Below are 22,795 nucleotides of genomic sequence, written 5' to 3' on the forward strand. Positions count from 1 at the left end.
TGAAGACGATCCCTTCCTATGTATGTGATACACAAAACGCAGACAAGACGAACAACAACAAAGGGAGGTCAGCTAGCCAAGGGTCAGGAAACAGTCGAGTAATGCAGTGCCAAATCGGAGTCCAAAAGAATAGTCAGTAGGGAAAGCCAGAGGTCAAGGATTAGAATACAAATATTAGAATACAATAAAATAAGTCCTCAGGGAGGGAGAGATGACATAAATGGCAGAAAAAACAGGCAACAGCCGTTTCGCGTTGTCAAACGCTTTTTCAAGCCTAATATTGCATATTAGGCTTGAAAAAGCATTTGACAACGCGAAACGGCTGTTGCCTGTTTTTTCTGCCATTTATGTCATCTCTCCCTCCCTGAGGACTTATTTTATTGTATTCTAATAAAGGTATTATTTTACATAAAGGAAGAAAAATGCCTTCTACTGATTGGTGAGTGCCCACCCACATTTCTTCATTTTCTACAAAATGCCACTTTTTTCTTAAGGGTTGTGAGCACCAATATCCATCAGTTTTTGTTTCCGATCCATAAGGACTTATTTAAAACAGTGTCATAATATTTTTGCCGATATTATTGGAGTGGGCAGTGCCGTCTACCTTTACTCTCTGTTTCTGGTCTTAGAATACAAATAATAACGGTGAGAGAAAAAAGCAAGTACGCACAAGGCAATGGCAAGCACTGGTGTGAATGCGAACCAAGAATAAATAGGGAGGAAGAACCCAACCTGAGCATGATAGGAAGGCAGGCTGTCAATCACTGGGCAAAACAAAACTTAACTTTTAGAGGAGCAGAGGGAAATGAAGGTGAAGGAGACGGGTGTGGTGGAAAATCAATTCACAAGGTGAAGGAATAGGACAGTGTTCAGACAATGCAGCCAAAAACTCTAGGCAAGTTATCAAACTGTGCACGCCTCCTGCGCCGCCGCATGCGAGCAGAGGGTGGCACAGAGACCAGAACAGGCAGAGATGTTACAATTACAATGTATTTTACTTTGTACTATATATTTATTTATTTGGAGCTGGACTCAAATTATGACTACCTCTTTTTCTGAAACCTAGCCTTTGACTATACACTCTGTGTTTTGTTTGTATTCAGTTTGGCCTGATGAAGACACTAACACAGTGTTGAAACATGTAGTCTATTATTGCACGTCCGATTTGGAACCAATAAAACGTGTGATTTTACCTAAAGCAAAGGGAAATTTTGTATCACAGCACCCATTACATGTCCTGCCATTGACAGCCATACATTGTCACCTTTGTTTTCATTGGTATCAAGAACAAGAAGCCCGATTGCTGCAAAATGGAATCTATTGTTGTAAGGGAATTACCAGGTGAGCAATTTCCTGGGGCTGTTGCTGAAACCTGGGATGAAGAGAAAGACAGAGACAGTGAGTCTTTAACTTGACACAGTGTTACAGTTCTGTGTATATATATAAAAAATAATAACCTTTAACTACAGAACCGCTAGTCTGCAGACACTGCAGCGAGATCCACAGGCCCAGATGGGCGGCTGTAAGTCTGAACAGCGTGCTACCAGTTAAACTGCGCTGGCAGTCATGTGGCGGGGTACACAATGTGAACAAGCTGCAACAACACCCTACCAGTTAACCTCACTGGACAGGTGCACAGTACAGCTGAAACAGCAAGGCTGCCAAGGGTTAACCTTCCCCCCTGGTCAGCAACAAAACATGCTCCTGCAATAGCTAGGAGCTACAAAGTGAGTAGACAGTTAAATGGGCTACTGATTCCCACTGGCAGAGCCAAGGAATCCTACCTAAATCCCTAGAGACTGCTCCTACCATTAACTGGAACCTGGCCCTAACCTCCTGTCTCAAGGAACTTAGTCAAAGTGTGAGCCCCAGGCGGGCGTCGGCTCACACCATATAAAGGCTAGTTCCCGCCCAACAGGGGGGTGGCCATGATGTCACCAATCATGCTCAGTATGGGCAAAACGGGACTTAGCCTCTGAGCGGCTCCAAAATGTCTGAGCATGCTCAGTGGGCCGAAAGCTGGACTTAGACTCCAGACACTTCACTGCACGATGCTGAGGGCCAGAGTTAGATTGACCCGCAGGTGGCGAAGTGCGCTGAGAACCCTGCAGGACCCAATCCTAACACACAGCCCCTGTCCCTACCTACTTGCCTCAATTGTCCTAATGACAGGGACAACTGGGAAATAGTTCCTTCTCTAAATAAGTGTAAAAACAGAACACAGACAAGATAACATAGAAGAGGAGTCAGCAAGCCAAGGGTCAAAGCCAGAGAGACAAAGCAGTACTAAATTGAAATCCAAAAGACTAGTAACAAGAAAAGCCAAAGGTCAGAAGTCAGTAAATACAATACAATAGAAAAGTGAAAAGCTTAGAGAGGATAGTGTCACAATAGCCAGCCAATTTTGAGCCCCGATATACAAGAAAGACATAAGTGAACTTGAAAAAGTGCAAAGACGGGCAAGCAAAATGATTAGTGGAATGAGTGGACTGGAGTACAAAGATAGATTAACAAATTTGGGGTTATTCAGTTTAGAGAAAAGACGTCTATGGGGAGATGTAATAACAATGTACAAATACATGAAGGGACAATACAAAGAACTTTCTAAGGATAGTTTTACTCCTAGGCCAGTGACAGTGACAAGATGAGGGAAGGTTTCACCAGAAACATACAGTCATGGCCAAAAGTTTTGAGAATGACACAAATCTTCTATTTTCACATAATCTGCTGCCCTCTGGTTTTTCTGTGTGTTTGTCAGATGTTTTTATCACATACAGAAATAGAATTGCAATCATATTATGAGTAACAAAAGCTTATATTGACAGTTAGAATGAGTTAATGCAGCAAGTCAATATTTGCAGTTTTGACCCTTCTTCTTCAGGACCTCTGCAATTCTCCCTGGCATGCTCTCAATCAACTTCTGGACCAAATCCTGACTGATAGCAGTCCATTCTTGCACAATCAATGCTTGCATTTTGTCGGAATTTGTAGGTTTTTGTTTGTCCACCCGTCTCTTGATGATTGACCACAAGTTCTCAATGGGATTAAGATCTGGGGAGTTTCCAGGCCATGGACCCAAAATCTCTATGTTTTGTTCCCTGAGCCATTTAGTTATCACCTTTGCTTTACGGCAATGTGCTCCATCATGCTGGAAAAGGCATTGTTGATCGCCAAACTGCTCTTGGATGGTTAGGAGAAGTTGATCTTGGAGGACATTCTGGTACCATTCTTTATTCATGGCTGTGTTTTTAGGCAAGAGAGCCGATTCCCTTGGCTGAGAAGCAACCCCACACATGAATGGTTTCAGGATGCTTTACAGTTGGCATGAGACAAGACTGGTGGTAGCGCTCACCTCGTCTTCTCCGAATAAGCTGTTTTCCAGATGTCCCAAACAATCGAAAAGGGGATTCATCAGAGAAAATGACTTTACCCCAGTCCTCAGCAGACCTCTCCCTGTACCTTTTGCAGAATATCAGTCTGTCCCTGATGTTTTTTCTTGAGAGAAGTTTGCTGCCCTACTTGAGACCAGGCCTTGCTCCAAGAGTCTCTGCCTCACAGTGTGTGCAGATGCACTCACACCTGCCTGCTGCCATTCCTGAGCAAGCTCTGCACTGCTGGTAGCCCAATCCCGCAGCTGAAACACTTTTAAGAGACGGTCCTGGCGCTTGCTGGTCTTTCTTGGGCGCCCTGCAGCCTTTTTGCCAACAATGGAACCTCTCTCCTTGAAGTTCTTGATGATGCAATAGATTGTTGACTGAGGTGCAATCTTTCTAGCTGCGATACTCTTCCCTGTTAGGCCATTTTTGTGCAGTGCAATGATGACTGCACGTATTTCTTTACAGATAACCATGGTTAACAGAAGAGAAACAATGATGCCAAGCACCAGCCTCCGTTTAAAGTGTCCAGTGGTGTCATTCTTACTTAATCATGACAGATTGATCTCCAGCCCTGTCCTCATCAACACCCACACCTGTGTTAATGGAGCAATCACTGAAATGATGTTAGCTGATCCTTTTAAGGCAGGGCTGCAATGATGTTGAAATGTGTTTTGGGCGATAAAGTTCATTTTCTAGGCAAATGTTGACTTTGCAAGTAATTGCTGTTAAGCTCATCACTCTTTATAACATTCTGAAGTATATGCAAATTGCCATTAGGAAAACTGAAGCAGTAGACTTTGTAAAAATTAATATTTGTATAATTCTCAAAACTTTTGGCCATGACTGTAGAAGGGGATTCTTCACAGTAAGAACAGCGAGGCTATGGAACTCTCTGCCCCAGGAAGTGGTGATGGTGGATTCATTAAACAAGTTCAAAGAGGGCCTGGATGCCTTTCTTGAAGAGAAAAATATAACAGGTTATGGGCTCTAGATTTTTAGGACACGTTGATCCAGGATTTTTATACTGCCAGATTTGGAGTCAGGAAGGAATTTTTTCCCCCTGAAATAGGGCAATTGGCATGAGCCTCATGGTTTTTTTTTGCCTTCCCCTGGATCAACACTGTAGGGATTGTAGGGTTATAGGTTGGACTTGATGGACTAATGTCTTTATCCAACCTCATCAACTATGTAACTATGATATTAGAAACACTAACAACTCCTGGCATGTGCAGGAAATGCTGCAGCCACATGAGTTTCCCAGGAATTTCTCCGCCAGATTTCAACACTTACTTGATCTGCCCACTCACTAGATATATCACCAATCAAGCATTTATGGGACCATCTGGCCAGATGAAACTCCAGCATAACAATTTATGAGCATGTAAATCTGCAAGCTCAGCTGCAATATTTGCAGGGAAATATATTAAATGATACTAAAGGGAACCTGTATGCCTCAATTCCCAACCACATTTCATCTCATATCCAGACTAGAGGTGGTACTAGAGCCTCCTTTTACTTGTACTGTGTTGACGTGAGCAAACAATCAATGTGTGCCTATGGCAATTTGTAGGGGCCATTAGCTCCTTCTTGCTGCAAGCATTTTGAATACACCACAAGTATTTCCAATGCATTTTGAATATCGCACACATAGTCTCAGATATCCTCCTCCTAACATGGTGTATCATTTTGCCTACATAGTTTAAAATTCATGGGCACATGATCAGATAAATAACCACCATAGTGACACAGTTAACAAAATCCCTGGCATAATATGATGTTCCTGTCACAACACTCTTAAAATCACACTACACTTGCCACATCTATATTAAACAACAGGTTGCCCATCTAACCACGTGCCAATGCTGCCCCTAGAGACTGTGGACCAATCCTGTATGTAATCTAGGGCTGGATCCCTCACTGTCAATAATATCATGACCTGAGAGCAATATGTGCCAAGGTTTTTCAAAATGTCACAAACTTATTGATGTTCAGAATCAAAAGTACCAAGTAACTAAAGATGGTCTGGGGGTGACCCTAACTCTCAAATAAGCACGTTGTATCACCTCTCTAGGAAAGCCTCTTTCTCTAAATCTCAGATGCCTGATGATCAAAGTCTTGAGTGTTTGAGCAGTTATGATGTAACTTCAGAAACTGACCAGTGGGGATCCCACATTGCAAGGAAGAAGGATGGCAGATACCCCATTGAAGAATTTGCAGCTGTTTTTTTATGATGTACCAGTGTGCAGAGGCTATTATCAGGGTTCTTAGACAAATTCAAATCCAGAATCTTGTTCCGGGGGGCCAGTGATCCACCCCAAAATGGCAACACCATTTGCCATTGGGACAATGGCACCTTGGTCAGCTTTGAAAATGTCCCCTATACAGCAGAGCTCCAGCAGCAATGGTGGCCGTTCAGCTCCCTTTTAGATATGAGAAATCTGCCAAAGGTAATGGCAGAGCTACAGTAGTAAAGACTGATAACATCACTGAAGAGAGAATGCTACCTTGAAGTCAGCATATGTTGACTTCCTCTAATGTTGACAAGATCAACCAGGTACTGGGGACTCCTAGCAGCCTTGGGTCAGTCAGCCAGACTGTGGGCTGCCAAAAATGCATAACAGCACCCCCCAATTTTGCCGCAGGGAATGTCGAAGGGGTCATTTTGATTGCACAACCACTTGCATGCCGTGGTCATGTTTGATTGCGGCATTAAGGGGTTAAAACCCCAAATTGGTGCGGAGCTCTGACCGGGGAGTTAATAGGGCAGCTGCACCTGGCTCTCGGATGTCTAACACAGGATTTTATGGTCATGAGAACAGAACTTGGGAGCTCAAAAAGAACCTGGATTATCCTGCTGGTTGTCTAAACATGGGAGAAAATGACAGCAACATCGTGTTCGTAGCATGACAATTTAGAGTATTACAAGAGAACTTTGTGGAAGCAGAAAAAGCTGGAATATCTCCTGAAATTCAAAGGATTCTATGACCATAAAACTCCCACTTAGTATCAATGTACCAATTCATCAATTATACACAAATAATGAGTAATATTCAATCAATAAATAGTTTTATTTAGCATAATTTATGAGGAAAAATGAGACAACATAAGATCAACATTTGGGATCCAAAATTAAAAAGGATTATCCTGCTGTTTATATTTATATGGAAGCAAATACCACAGCAACATCATGTTGATAGTATTACATTTTATAGAATTTCAAGAAGAAATTGTTGGACACTGTCTTCCTGCCCTTCCAGCAAAAAAAGCTAGAATATATTCTAAAATAGAAAGGATTCTATGATGATAAGAACAACATTTGGGAGCCAGAAAAGAACCTGGATTATCCTGCCAGTTATCCCTACATGGTTGCAAATGCCCTATCAACATCATGTTGGCAAAATAACAATTTACAGAAGTTTAAAAAAAAAATGTGGCACACCATTAGTGTGGCTGCCAGGTGAAAAGTTCTAAAAAAGAATTAGGTGCAGACAAAAGCCACCAAACAATTACCCATTCATGAATGCACATGTGGCAGCATGTGGTGACAATTTATACAATTTCAAGAAAAATTTGTGAAACACTGTCACTCTTCTAGCCTCCCAGCTGAAAAAGCTGGACTATCTTCCAAAATTATCATAATGAGGTACAAGTTGTTCTTCTTACTCCATTGTTTCCATTGTTTCTCATTCATCTTGTACTACTGCTCAAACTAACTCTCCAGTATATCGGCATAGTGCCACTCAACGTTACAGTCATGAAATGAAGAAAAAGGAGTGTAAGTGTATGGAAATCAGTGAGTATTATATTCAAAACTTACATAAATCACATTTTACTTCACAAAACTCCCGATTAATTTTTTTTTTCACAAATTAAAAAAATCTAAATCCACTAAATTATTATGGACAACAGAGTTTCTAAATATTTTATAGGTTGTAAAGAACTGAAAATGATCATTTGTTGAATTTGTAACAGTAAGGGTGGGGTCACATCTGCGCCCGTGCGTGCTTTAAGCAATCCTGCTGGGTTTCCATCTTCTTCCCCGAGAAACTGGACAGGGGACGGAAACCCGGCAGTCACTTTTCAAACCCATTAAAGTGAATGGGTTTGAAAAATGAGTGCCCGTGAGTATTTCGTACCTCTCTGTGGCGAAACGTTTTTTTTTTAACCGGACACAAAGTCCTGCATGTCCGACTTTGTGTCCAGTTAAAAAAAATGATTTCGCCACGGACAGGCACAAAACGCTTACGGGCGCTCACTTTTCAAACCTATTCACTTGAATGGGTTTGAAAAGTGACTGCCAGGTTTCCTTCCCCTGTCCAGTCTCTCGGGGCAGAAGTCGGAAACCGGCAGGATTGCTTAAAGCGTGCAGGGGCGCAGTTGTGAACCCGCCCTAAGAGATCACAGTTACTTAAATCAAAAGCTATTTCAGTCAAAAACATGTTAATATAGAGCCACTTGTTTGATATCACTTTCATAATTCTTGCATCCATTGAACTTAGCCCATAGCAGCTAAGAAGTATTTTTGCTGAAAGATATGGTGCATTGTTATGCATGGAGATGATTTTGCTACAGAAGGCACGGTTCTACTTTTTGCATCATGGAAAAAAGTGATCAGTCAAAGACTTTATATACTTTGCACACTAATTTTCATATCTTCAGGGATCCTAAAGGGGCCTAACAGCTCACTCCCCATGATTCCAGCCCAAGACATGAATCCGCCACCACCTTGCTTGTATTTTAGCCTTATTCAGACATGGTAGCCATCCACCAACCATCCGATACTCCATCCACCTGGACAAATCCAGGTGTGCACAGCACTCATCAGTAAACATGGCTGTTACAAAATTAGTTTTCATGTATGTCTGGGCCACAGGACCATTTCTGCTTGTGAACACTGCTTATGAGTGGCTGAATAGTAAATTTATGCACAACTGAAAGCCTCTGGAGGATCCTACACCTTGAAGTCTGTGGGACTCCAGAAACAACAACAGCTTCAAATAACTGTTTGCTGCTTTGTAATGGTATTTTACCAGCAGGAACCTTCTTCATTATGAATTTATCTGCACAAACCGATCTGTGCTCTGAACAGCAGCATGATCACACTTAAGTTTTCGTGAAATATCTAATGTTTTCATACCTTGTCCAAAGCAATGCACTATTTGGCTTTTTTGGCAGCAGAAAGATTCCTCATACTGCTTGAAACCTGTGGCCTACTTAATAATGTGGAATGTTCTTCATAGGCTAAAACCTCATGTAGCCAGCCACATCAAAAAAGCACTGTGACAAAAAACTTACGCAGCAATGAATCGTGGTTTTTCCCGCAGAGTTTTTTACAGAAAGACTACAGAGGTTTCCTCCACTCCTATAATTTATCTATCAGCCTGTAATTGGTTATATGTAACTAAACTTCATTCTACTTCTATAATTCTGAAGTTCTATTGAAATTGTCACTATTGCTATCCAGTAGAAAATGAAGCAATTGCTTTGGATCTTGCAGTCATTAACAACACATCTGTTCCCATCTGTTCCCCAGCTTGAGTATTGCAGGATCTTATATATACTGCTTGCTTCTGCAAATTCAAGAGTTTTCCTAAATACATTAGTTTAGCAATGCTGCTTTGTTTGTCTGATATGATAAATTATTTCTTCAATTCTTTACATAGTGTTTCTGTATGGATAACAGATACAGTTCAGAGCCAAAGTGAGAACCAGTACTAGATACACTGATTTAATTGGTTAACACGGCACTGTATGTCCAACACCCCTGGGCTGCACCAATTCCAACCTTACAATGGTGTTCACCAGAGCCCAGATGGTGGGGATAGACTTGGCTGCACTGCAGAGCACAGCGGTATGGGTCAGGAAACACCAAACACACACAGCGTACTACAAATTACAGTAAACCAGACACTGAGATCTCTTATCAGCAGATGTTTTGGGTAGCAGTGTAGGTGCAAGGATCCAAAAGACTGAGGAAGGTGGTCAACAGGTGGCAGTAGAGAGTAAAGCGTAGTCGTCAGCAAGAGGGGTGGTCAGCAAGAGGGCAATGCAGTACAATGGGAAATCCAAAAGGAATGTCAGGAAGGCCAAGTCCTTAACAGGAGCAGTAATGCAGTACAAAACGGTGTTCAGGAAGCAGAGGTCTAGAGGCAAGCTGGGGTCAAAACAGGAGAAGGCACAGTAAAAAATATGGAGGCAAAGCATGGTCAGAGGTTAAGGTAAGGGGTCAGGAGGAGACCGGCCAGCCCCACACATCACTGGGGAGGTTCTGGCCTGCATCCCAGATGCAGGGGACTTGGGAGTTCAGAAAGAAGTGGGTCAGCAGCCTTCGCACAGCATTTCCTTGATACATAACTTGCATCTGATTAGACAAGAAGCAGCGATGAGTGACTGCTCACAGGGGAGGCTGAGTTCTCTCACTGTGATGTACAGTTCGGCAGTCAGGACAATCAGTTCAGCTAATTGCAGTTTGCTGATAAAGGCTTTGAAAATGTTGTTATCTCTCTATGTGAATACAATGATAACACTTAGTCCTTCTCTGTAGAAACATGGTAAGTGTTCTCTCTACCCCTGTGTAATGTAATATACATTTACTGTGCATGTTATTTGATCTGCATTCACATTAAGATTTTTAGCAATGATAATAAATAATCTCTCATGATAAAGGCAAAGTCTATAACTAGTGAGGTATTTCATAGTGTCCTATTAATCATACAGTCAAAGCTCTCCTACTAGTTTGCTGGAGAATACAGAAAGTGAGAAAAAGAGACAGCAGGCAAAGTTGCTGAGACGGGAAGATGAGAAAAACTCCTTTAAAATGTCCTCCTACTACTCATTATTGGCTGAGAGACTGCCAGGAGATGCCAGAATGTCACACATTTTCACTAAGCAATGAATGTCACAGCGGGCATTTTAGACCACTTGAGGCGAATTGCAAATACTTGATTTTTGAAATTCAAACAATTTGGAATATTCAGGTTGAGTCGGCCTATGACTAATTGATTTGCCCATCTCTATTGGCGAGATATTGTCATTTCTTTGAATAAGCAAATTAGCTCTTTGTAGGTGTAACATCTCTGCCTGTTCGGGTCTCTGCACCGCCCTCTGCTCGCGTACTGCAGCGCAGGAGGCATGTGCAGTTTGGTTCATGGCTTAGGGTTTTTGGTCGCACTGTGTGAACACAGCTCTACTGCTGTGATTGTATTTGCACCACACCCGTCTTCTGCCCTTGTTTGTCTCTGCTACTCTAATGGTTTATCTGGCCTTGCCTTGTGATTGACAGCTGCCTTCCTGTCAACTCCATGGGCGGGTTCTTCCTCCCTATATAGCCTTGGCTCTCATTCACACCAGTGCTTGCTATTGCCGTGTGCATACTTGCTCTTACTGTCCCTGTTTTGTGTTTCACATATTCAGGGAGGGAATGTCTTCGTGGTTGCCGCCTATTACCTAGGATAGGGTCTGGCAATAGGAAAGGAAAGTTGGGGGCTTCAGCTTTGGGGCTCACTGTCTCTTGTGCCCCGTCCCAGGGTTCCCTACACTGTATTACAGTAGGAATGGCAATGCTCTCATTGCTCCAAAAGTTCATTTGTATATTGAATAAGGCTTAGGCCCCATGTTGCAGAAAGTCTTTTTTGTTTCAGATTTTGCTGCATTTTTTGAGTCAAAGCCAGGAGAGGCTTGAGCAGAAGGGTCAAGTGTAAGTACTTCCTGATATTTCCCATTCCTTTTTAATCCATTTTTGGCTTTGGCTCAAAAAAATATAGCAAAAATAATAAAATCTGCGTTTCCACAATGTAGGGCCTCAGCCTAAAAGGGTAGTACCTTAGCAGCAAAAGCATCAACTGACAAAACAATATTTGATTCAGACAAACTTCAGCGAAGCTGAGTTAACCCCTTCGCAACATCCAGCCCAATCTATCCAGGAAGTAGTAATTTCCTACGATCTATTACTTTACATATACATGTCTGAACTGTTGAATTCTATTGTTAACAAATACTAATACATTGTTAGATTTAGGTAAAAATTGTGTAGTACTGTTTATGTCAGGAAAAAATTAAGAAATGCCAAATACTTTTTATCAAAAGGGAACAGGACCTACAACTGAATACTAAAAAGTATACAGGGTTCATTAACCATTAGACATTGTTAATCTGGTTATTTATGTGCTGCAGTCAAGTTAATTAAAGTCATGTAGGAGTGATAAGGCATCTACATACTGCGTATATCTTCCTGGAATTATATTTTGATGTGGAAAGCTATTAGGACCTTTATTATCACTTTTATCAACAAAATTAAATTCTTTATAGCGGCCACAGTGAAGGGAAACAGCCTTTCCATTTTGCTAAATGAATCTGCTCCCCTTCCAGTCCCTCCCTTCAGCTTTTTCCCCAAGTCTGCTCTCTCAGCAGGGAACATAGTTAGACAAATAACAAAAGCAGTTTACAGCCCTCTAGTTTTTTAAACTACTGGTTAAATTACAAATGGATTTGGGGTCCAGAAAATAAGCCTTACTCTTACTTTCATGCCTTACTTTTATGTGTCCTGAAAAAAACATGGTAAAATAGTTGCCATTAAAAAGATAGATTGTGAGCCCACATAGAGCTCACAATGTACTTTTTTTTCCCCCTATCAGTATGTCTTTTTGGAGTATGGGATGGAAATCCATGCAAACACGGAGAGAACATACAAACTCCTTGCAGATGGATTTTTGCCCTTGGTGGGATATGAATACCCAGACTCCAGCGCTGCAAGGCTGCAGTGCTAACCACTGAGCCACCGTGTGGCCCCCATTAAAAAGATATTTGTAAGGGAATTGCTAGAGGAGCGGGTACCCTGTAGCAGCTGGTGAACCCTGGTGGGGGGGAAGGGAAACACGTCAAGACAATGAACCCTACGCTGAACCCTCCCCCTGTTCCTTCCTACTTGCCTGTCGTGTTCTAAGCGACAGGTGACAACTGGGTGGTAAAACCCTACCTAGATATAGGTGATGACACAGATACCCACCAGACAAGACAAAAAAAACAACAAAGGGAGGTCAGCTAGCTAAGGGGTTGCAAACAGTCGAGCAACACAGTACAGAATAGTCAAAGGTAAGCCAAAGGTCTACAGTATGAGTACAGGTAACAAACAGCAAGAGTAACAGGCAGCACGCACAAGGCAATAGCAAGCACCAATGTGAATGTCAGCAAACAATGAATAGGAAGGAAGAACCTGTCCAGTACCTGATAGGAAGATAGGCTGTCAATCACACAGGTATGCTAAATTTAACTATTAGAGAAGCAGAGGTAAACCAAGGTGAAGGAGATGGGTGTGGTGTAGAGATGAGCGAACAGTGAAATATTCCATATTCGATATTCGTTTCGAATAGTCCTTCAATATTTGACTATTCAAACAAATATCAAATCCCATTATAATCTATGGGGAAAAAAAGCTTCGTTTCAGGGGAAACCAATATTTGACTCAGGAGAGTCACCAAGTCCACTATGACACCTCAGGAAATGATGACAACACCTCTGGAATGCAACTGGGACAGCAGGGGAAGCATGCCTGGGGGCATCTAACACACTCAAGTCACTGTATTACGCCACTAATAATGCGGGAGCTGACCTTTTCCCATAGGAATACATTGACCAGTGTTGATTGGCGGAATGCCATACAGTGTACAGCATTCGGCCAATCAACGCTGGTTCTGCCGGAGGAGGCGGAGTCTAAGATCGGTCCACAGTAGTCTCCATTGTGGTCCGATCTCAGATGTAGCAGAGTTCAGCGCACAGCTCTCTTACATCTCAGATGTAGCAGAGTGCAGCGCACAGCCTGTGCGCTGAACTCTGATACATCTGAGATGTAGTAGAGCTGTGCACTCTGTGCGCTCTGAGATGTAGCAGTGCTGGCTGTGCGCTGAACTCTGCTACATCTGAGATGTCGTAGAGCTGTGCACTCTGTGCGCTCTGAGATGTAGCAGAGCTGGCTGTGCGCTGCACTCTGCTACATCTGAGATGTAAGAGAGCTGTGCGCTGAACTCTGCTACATCTGAGTTTGGACCACAATGGAGATTGCTGTGGTCTGATCTTAGACTCCGCCTCCTCCGGCAGAACCAGCGTTGATTGGCTGAATGCTGTACATTGTATGGCATTCGGGCAATCAACGCTGGCCAATGCATTCCTATGAGAAAACGTCAGCTCCCGCATAAACGCAATCTGCCAGGGATCCCAACTAGCCAGTGGCGTAACTAGGAATGGCGGGGCCCCGTGGAGAACTTTTGACATCGGCATCCCCCACGACCGACACCGAAGACCTCGACCGACCCCGTCCTACGCATTTCTGCGCATTCTATTATGCCCCATAGTGGCCCCTTAACACAGTATTATCCCCCATAGTGGCCCCTGCACACAGTATTATCCCCAATAGTGGCCCCTCCATACAGTATTATCCCCCATAGTGGCCCCTGCACACAGTATAATGCCCCATAGTGGCCCCTGCACACAGTATTATAGCCCATAGTGGACACCCATAAACAATTATTATACTCTGGGGTCTTTTCAGACCCCAGAGTATAATAATCGGAGACCCGGAGGAATAAAAACATAAAAAACTACTGTTACTTACCTGTCCCCCGGCTCCTACGCTGTCTTCTCTGCTGCCTTCTGCGCTTCTGTCCTTGTTCAATGACGTCGGACGTCACATGACCCGGGACGCAGGCCGGGTTCATGTGACGTCAGAGACGTCAGGAAGGAGGCCTAGCAGGATCGTGGAGAGGTAAGTAACATGTTTTTTATGTTTCTTACCTCTCCCGGTCCGCCAATCATTATACTCGGGGGTCCGAAAAGACCCCCGAGTATAATTATAGCAGCGGTAGTGGCTGTCACCGGGCCCCCAATGTCCCGGGCCCTGTGGCAGCTGCCTCCGCTGCTATCGCGGTAGTTACGCCACTGGTTATTATGCATGTAGATGATTTGTATGCATGCAGTATTATTCATGGGTTTTTAAGACCTCAGTATGCAGGTATGTAATGTGTTAAGAAGCCGGTGGATAACATTCCCTGAGATTGTGACGTGAACTCTGCCTGGTTTCCCTCTGACTCTGGGAGCCAGCACATGATTTTAATGCTCTGCACATCTGTGCTATCAGTTTGTTCCTCTGTCACTTGCCATTTTTGGCAGTCATGGACCGAAATATGCAGGGAACATAAATAATGCCTTTTTAGAACTTGGTCAAAGGGACAGAGCTGAGGCAGCTGCCAAGACTGAGCTGCAGCAGCAAAAGCAGATCGCGTCTTGCAACTGGGATAATGGATGATGGAAATGGAGGAATTATTCCTGCTGCTGCCCACCAAACATTCCCTGTCTAATGTATACAGTGTGGAGAAGGTGAAGCAGTCAGCAGAGCCATGAGACATAGCTGTGCAGAAAAGCAGTATCTCAGCATACAGGGAAGGCGGGTCCACCCATAGTTACCACTTCAGCATTCATCTCTCAGTCTAAATAAGGAGGACAATATTATATTAGTGTGTAGGGGCCCAGGAGTGAGAAAAACAGATTCTTCCTGTCCATGAGATTACATGGAAAGATTTAGCTGATGAATCTCAGATTGTATTGTAAACCCTTGCAGGCAGGGCCCTTTATTCCACTGTTCGATTTGGTCACCGTTATCAATGTACTTATTCTGTATATCTTCAGTATTGTATGTAAACCCTCAAATGCACAGCGCCATGAAATTAATGGTGCTGTAAAAATAAATAATAATAATAATAATAATAATAAATGTCATGACTTGCAAATACCGGTACAAAGCAATTCACTGCACTGTAATACCGGGTTTCTCCATGTATTACCACATATTTAATACAGAAGCTCCCCCCTGTGTAACATTGATGTTCCTCTGGTAATATCACATGTGTTATAGACCTCTGGGGGTAATACTACACATCCTCCTAAATGTTATATCAAACATGTAATACAGTCACTGTCATATCACACATGTTAGCACATAAATATCACACATAGCAATATATATATTTACTATGCAAATGTAATATAGATACTTATTGCGTAATATCATACAAGTAAAGACTCCCCTGTGCAAAATCACACATTTATTACTGACTGTCCACGTGTAATTTTATACAAATGATACAGATGCTCCTTCCTTCATGTAATATCACTCAAGTAACACAGGTAATCACTCATATGATGTAAATTTTCATGAAAATCAGTGTTTTATTCTTATGCAAATTAGCTGATAAGGGCTTAATGCGAATGTTCCACGTAGTGTTCCACAAAGCAATAAAGCGCTGCAGGAAAAACCACGGCCACAACAAATTGAATTTTTTTCTGCTGCGCTTTTCACAGAAAGTCCTCTACGGACTTTCTGCTTCTATTATACCTATAGGGAAAATGCTGGTGTTTCCACAGATATAATTGACAAAACAGTTTTGGAAACTGCAGCGTATCTGCTGTGCGTATTTTTCCACTTTGCTTTGACTGTAAAATTATGTGATTTTCACTGCAGCATTTCTTCCTTAGGGGTGTTTGTTCTGCGTCTACATCTAGAGGTTTTATATTTGTGCTACCCATCAGTGCAAACCATGCATAATTTTTAACAATTCAAATTTAACCACTTCAGTACCGGCCAATTTGTGGTCCAGGACCAGACACATTTTAGGTTTATTTTGTATGTGTGGTTTTGAGGGCTGTAACATTTTTCCCGTATGTCTCAGTCAACTAATTTTTGCGTCTTTTCTCGGGGACACATAGGGCTTTATTTTTATGTTGTTTTTATTTTCAAATGTGTTTTAATTTTTTTTATATCCGGGAAAATATAAACAAAATATGAGGGAAATTGTGTCTGGTTTTCAATTTATTTTATTTTTTTTATTTAATAACATGAAGTGTCACTGAAAAACTTTATAAAATAGTTTTTCCTCTCCGTTACGGTAATTTTTATTTTGTATGGTGTAGTGGGGGGGGGGGGGGCTATAAGCTTTAATAACGGCGTTTTATTAGCGTATTATAAAATTGTTTTATTATTTTATTTACTTTTTTTTAAGAAAAAAAAAAAAACCTTTTTTATTATATTTTTTTTTCTATTTTTTTTTTTCAGATTGTGTCCCCATAAGGTGATAAGAGACCTTTGGGGACATCTGATTACTTTTTTTTTTTGTACTGGAGGCTGATTTCTCCTATAACTGGGGCTGCTACATTTAACCCCAGTTGCAGGAGAAATACAGCCTCCTGCACGCTGTATATACAGCTTACTGAGCTAAACTGGGGTCCTGTAGGACCCAGCAGCTCTTGTAAGACTCTGCTCCCGGCGGATCACGTGACCGCCGGGTCAGAGGGCAGCTGAATTATGGCAGCGTCCATAGCTGTGTATACAGCGCTCATTGAGCGCTGTATACACAGCGATTGAGAAGGCAGGGGAGGTACACAGCGATTGAGAAGGCAGGGGAGGTAATAAACTTTCACTGCCATCTCTCTGGGAGCTCCGGCTGAAGTTACAGCCGCTCGCAGCTTCAGTAGCTGCACGAGCTCCGTGCAGCTGCTGTGTTCTGACTGGACGTACCGGTACGTCCTGTCAGAACTAGGCAACCACTATCCGGACGTATATAGTCTATGGGCGGTCCGGAAGTGGTTAACATTGATTCAATGGGATTGTTCTCAGAAACCATGATCTTCAATAACACCAACTGTGTACCCGGTCACAGTTATTCTATTATTTTCTCCTATTTTTTTGTAACTATTTTGCTTCTTGTATGTCATTTCATTTTGTCTTCTTTCTTCTAAGGGGGCGTTAACACTACTTTAATAAAAAGGGTATGCTACTTATATAAATAAGAAAATAAGGGAGCGTTCACACTACCGTCGGTGTCCGACAGGTAGTGTCTGCTGCTAATGTCCATTCAAAATCTTGCGCGGACATTAGCAGCGGACACTAGCTGTGTCTGTGACATTTTTCATTCATTTAAATGGAGATCGGGTGTTGTTTTACATTCCGTGCTTGTCCTTCACTGTCCGTTCCTAAAGATGTCCGACTTTTCAAGCGGACAGAAAAAACCTACAGGTCGGGGTTTGCTGTCTGCTTGAAAAGTCGGACATCTTTAGGAACGGACACTTAAGGACAGACACGGAGTGTAAAACAACGCACCCGATCTCCATTTAAATGAATGAAAAATGTCACGGACACAGCTAGTGTCCGCTGCTAATGTCCACGCAAGATTTTGAATGGACATTAGCAGCAGACACTACCTGTCGGACACCGACGGTAGTGTGAACGCTCCCTTATTTTCTTTTTTATATAAGCAGCATACCCTTTTTATTAAAGTAGTGTTAAAGAAGACAAAGTGATTAAAGATTAAAGTGTTTATGAAAGATGACTGAACCATGTTGTAATGAGATGGGCTTGTTAAGAATTTAAAAATCTCAGGTCAGGTCCACCACCAACAAATCATTATTGTACTCTGCAGTCTGTAGAGTTAATAAGCAGAAGCCCTGGGGATGTTTTGAAAAATAATAAATCATCTGGGCATCTGGCACTCCTTCACATGCATCTTTGTTCCTCTTCTGGACTTTTGGGTGATGTCAGTGACCCCAGGTGACTGCTCAAGCCTGTGATTGGGGCTCAGAGGTCACGTGGGGTGCAGCGATGTTATAATGTTTTCACAAGTTCTCAGGGGGCCCCCACAGCTGCTGATGTCACCCAGGAGAGAACCAACGATATCAAATGCGCACTGGATGCCTAGGGAGTGTGAGTATGACTGTTCATTATTTTTAAGCATGTCCCCTGAGTTACTGATTATTTCTTCTGAGGTCTCTTGGGACCTCAGAGTGTAATGATTTGAAATTGGTTAAAGAAGCCCACAAAGAGAGTCGAGGAGAGGTGAGAGAAGGTGAATATGATTATTTCTTATTTTTCTACACCTCCCCTGAACCTCTACTTATTATCTACAAGGTCTGAAGAGATTCCAGAGTATAATAATAGCACTTCTCTATCAGTCAAAAAATAAACTAGAGGATGAAACTCGAAATACTCGTAAAACAAATCTCTCGAGCTTTATGCAACTCAAGTGTTTATTTTTATGTTAATATCTGTATGATCTATGGTTCTATTGTCTTTTAGGCCCCATTCACATGGGGCACGGGATGCCCTATTTTGGTCCTGATTTTGAGATGGGAAGCCGCGTCAGAATAGAACCAAAATGCGCCTGCCATGACTGTCGACTTCCCGCTCCAGAGTAGGCCCAAATGAATGGGCAGCCAAGGAAACCACCTCAAGAAAGGGCAGCTCGCTTCTTTTTTCCATGAGCGGGAACATACCGCTCACGAAAAAAAGGAAGCTAGCGGTCTACATAGACCACTATTGTGAGGGGGCGGATTTTGAGGAAGATTCAGCGCCAAAATCCATCCCCTCTTGCCCTGTGTGAACAGGTCTTAGGTACCTGAAAAGTGGATAGGGTAATCTCATCAAATTGTGGAAAAAAAAATCTGCAGTAGGAAAGCTGTGTTTTCAAAAAAACATCTGTGTTTTTGAAAGTTGCAGCACGTCAGTTTTATAAACAGAAAAGCTAGCGTTTTCCATATAGGTATAATAGAGGCAGAGAGTCCACAGAGGAAAACTATGCAAAATTGAAATGAAAGACGCTGCTACATGTTTCTTCTGCTTTTATTTTTTTTTGCTCCACTACGTAGCGCCTTATCCTTAAAATGTGTGATTGCCATCTGACTGCTGAAGAGCAGTTTATAAATGTGTCCAAAATCAATAGGTGGTGGCAGCTCGTATCTGGTGTGTGTGGACTGTCTTGGGATGTATGCTCAGTGGAATAAATGCACTAATCTTTAAAGTGCTTATTTGCATATTGACAAATATCTCGACAACAGAGACACCAATTTATAAGGGGAAAAAAAGAACTCTTTTATTGTGAACAATATCTTTATTTTTGTGCAAAAAGTTGTAAAATATAGGTTAAATTTTAAATGCATAATGTCTCCCTCATATTCCCCTTGTTTCCCTAGCTAGCTTGTCCACTACTAGCCCTTCCTAAGTAACTCAAAACCCCCCCATACTTACCTAACTTCCTGTCTGGATCTTCTGGGCATGGGAGATGACTACATTCTGTGTGGCCAGCTCCTTCTCCTTTTGATGTCTGCCAGTGCCTGAGCAATCCAGCACTCTGGTTCTATTGTGCAGGCATGGGAGGCCAGCAGTCGCCAATAAAAGGAGAAGCCAGCCCCCTTGAAGGAAGTGATGTGCCATGGCCAGAAAATTCAGACAGGTAAGTATAATAAGCTGGGAGGGGAAAGGGATAGAATTGGTGAAGTTCCGTTTCTGGAAATGGAATATCACTGCAAAATCAGAAATGTGTGACCACCCCGGTAAATACACATTTTTGGCTAATTAAGTTAGAAGTTAGGTGGGGGAGGGTGCTTAGCTTATGAAGGAAAATGGAGCGAAGTTCCCTGCATCATAATCCCCCGGTAGGCCCCGAGCCTTGACTGTCAGTGTTCATTTCCTCAATGCAGAAGCACTGGTCAGGGGCCCGATCGGGATGTCAGCGGCTGGTTCGGGCCCCTGTCCAGTGCATTTGCATTGATAAACTGAGCACTGCTAGTGGCAGGGGCCGGATTGGTAAGCTCGGGGCCCCAGGCTGCCGGCAGCACTAAAGAAGCACGGCTGCCAGCTGCTTCCCAGGGCCCCGACACTTACACAGAGGGGCCTCCTGCCAGTGGTATACTTTCCCTATTAATATAGGGAAAGTATACATTGGGAGCACACCGGGGGCAGCAGCTATTCCTGCAATCTTAGGGAGGGTTCACACGGTGTAACGTGCCGCGTGATGTGGCACGTGAGCAAAATCACGGCCGCAAAATAGCGCGGCGCATACCATCCCCGCTCCCATTGAAATCAATGGGAGCGTGAACGGCCCGCAAAAGCTCACGCGGCATCTACGTGCCACATCACGCGGCACGTAACACCGTGTGAACCCTCCCTTAGGAAGCGATCTCTCTGCAAGCCTGGACTTTCCCCCCTCCCCCTCCTCTTCAGAGTGAGTCATTGCTTACATCGGCCTGTGTGGGGACAGAGGATCCACTTGCTGCTTCCCAAATGTGAGTATATTATTATCTTTTTTTTTTGTAAAATGTAATATTTAATATGTAAATGTGTACATTTGTTTAACCCTTAAGTCCTATCATGGTGTCTATCATACACCACTACCATACACATATCATTATGATAGACACCATGATAGTACTTAAGGGTTAAACTATGTGTCTTGTTTACTGTGTGAGGACTGTATGTTTGTATACAGTTATGTGTGTGTATATACAGTATGCTATAATAATGTGTGAGTGTATGTATATATGTGAGCTTATATAGTATGTATGGTATATGAATGTATATAAATGTGTATATGCTAATTATATATATATATATATATATATATATATATATATATATATGTGTGTGTGTGTGTGTGTGTGAGTATATATGAATGTATATGTATGAGTGTGTAGGTAACTGTTGCAGTTTTTGGAAATCGCAGCACTTATACCTACGGAAACTCCTACAGTGTCCGTATAGGTATAATGGAAGCAGAAAGTCCTCAGAGGAAACCTCTGTGGAGTTTCTGCAAAAAACGCTGCAGGAAAAACTGATGTGTTGCCGCAGGGGGTTTTCCTGCAGCGCTTTTTTGCTGCAGGACGCTGTGTTAGGTCTTATCCTTATAGTGTGATGTACAGTATATTGAGATGTTAAAGAGGATCTTTCACCTCCTGGGGCACATGCGGATTTATATACCGCTAGAAAGCCGACAGTGCGCTGAATTCAGTGCAGCTTTCCCGTTCTGTGCCCCCGGTGAAGATCTATCGGTCCCGGTACCGTAACTCTTCACTGTCAGAAGAGTGTTTCTGACAGTCAGTCAGGAACATCCTTCTTCCCAGCAGCGACTATAGCACTGTACTGTGAGATCGGGGAGGAACGCCCCCTCCCCTCCTGATAATGCTCATCCATAGACGTGTACTGGGGGGAGGTAGCGTTCCTCACCGCTCAGCGTCATCACTAGGCAGTAAGCAAAGCCCCCTCACACAGTACAGCGCAATAGACGCTACTGTGAGGAAGGGCGTTACTGATTGACTGTCAGAAACGCCCTTCTGACAGTGAAGAGCTACGGTACCGGCACCGATAGCTCTTCACCGGGAGCACAGAACGTGAAAGCTGCACTGAATTCAGCGCACTGTCCGCTTTCTACCGGTGTATTAAACCGCATGTGCCCCAAATGGTGAAAGGTCCTCTTTAAGGATTAGGCACAACAGTGAGACGCAGTGTTTTTCATTGAGCTTTTGTCCCCAGCACCCCGTTATCCTCCTGCCTGTGTCTGTTCAATCTCATGGCCTTATTTCTGGAAATCCTGTATCTAATTGGTTTCAGTGGTCCCATGAGGTGCAGGACTCCCAGCAAGGAGGTGCCGGCACGAGACTAAATGGACACTGGCGGCGGACAATGGCGCAATGGGGACAGGTGAAGGCACTTTTTATTTATTTTTTATTTTACACCTCCCGCCAGGCACATGGGTTGATCCAATTCCTGGACAAATCTTTAAAGGATTTATCCATCTTTCTAATATTGATGATCTGTCCTTAGGATAGGCCATCAATATTACATCTGTGATGATACAACAGCCAGGACCTCTGCAGATCAGCTCTTCCAGAACAGTGTGGCTACAGGTAATGGAACATTTCTAGGAGCTGCGCTGTTCACTTTCCATACAGAGTGTAGCAGTAGGTTTAGGTAGTATGTTGTTGCACATTGTATGGCGGGTGAGCAGCATGGCTTCCGAGATGGTATACTTTAGCTGCCCTGTCTCGGTATCGCTGGTCTGCAGGGTCCTGGTGGTGGGCCGCTAGAAACAATTCCACTGGTGGGCCCTAGACACCCCAGTCCGACCCTGATGATAGGAACAAGGAAATAGGTGTCTTTCTCAACCTTGGAGAATGGAAATGACTGACCTTACAGTATCAATCCAGAACTTTTTTTCCCTGATATGACAGTTGAGATATCTTAGGTCAATATCATTCTTCAGTCCCCTGAAGGTTTTGGTACCAGGAAGACTGGAGAATAGAAGCCAGATCCTTGATGAAGAGCAGAAACCTCAACCACCAAAGCTAAATGAATGGCAAAAATAAAAAATATATATTTATTGTTATGCATTAAAATACAAAAGTCCCGGGATAAGGTCTAAATAAACACCACCCACAAAATAGAAAAAGCTGTGGTCCTAAAATTATCTCCTTATATTGAATAATCTAGGAATGCAGCTTATCACCAATATTACAGCAAGTAACTAACCTGCAGCAACTGAAGGAGGTACAGTTAGGGCCAGAAATATTTGGACAGTGACACAATTTTCGCGAGTTGGGCTCTGCAT

General features: G+C 42.9%; 1 protein-coding gene across 1 annotated transcript in view; it reads right to left on the reverse strand.

Moving 5' to 3' along the window:
- The window catches only part of KCNB1 (potassium voltage-gated channel subfamily B member 1), a 235,367-nt gene that overhangs the window by 166,093 nt on the left and 46,479 nt on the right, over window positions 1-22,795 (reverse strand). The window lies entirely within an intron of this gene.

This window comes from Leptodactylus fuscus, chromosome 6 (assembly GCF_031893055.1).
Source record: "Leptodactylus fuscus isolate aLepFus1 chromosome 6, aLepFus1.hap2, whole genome shotgun sequence".
NCBI classification, from domain to species: domain Eukaryota; kingdom Metazoa; phylum Chordata; class Amphibia; order Anura; family Leptodactylidae; genus Leptodactylus; species Leptodactylus fuscus.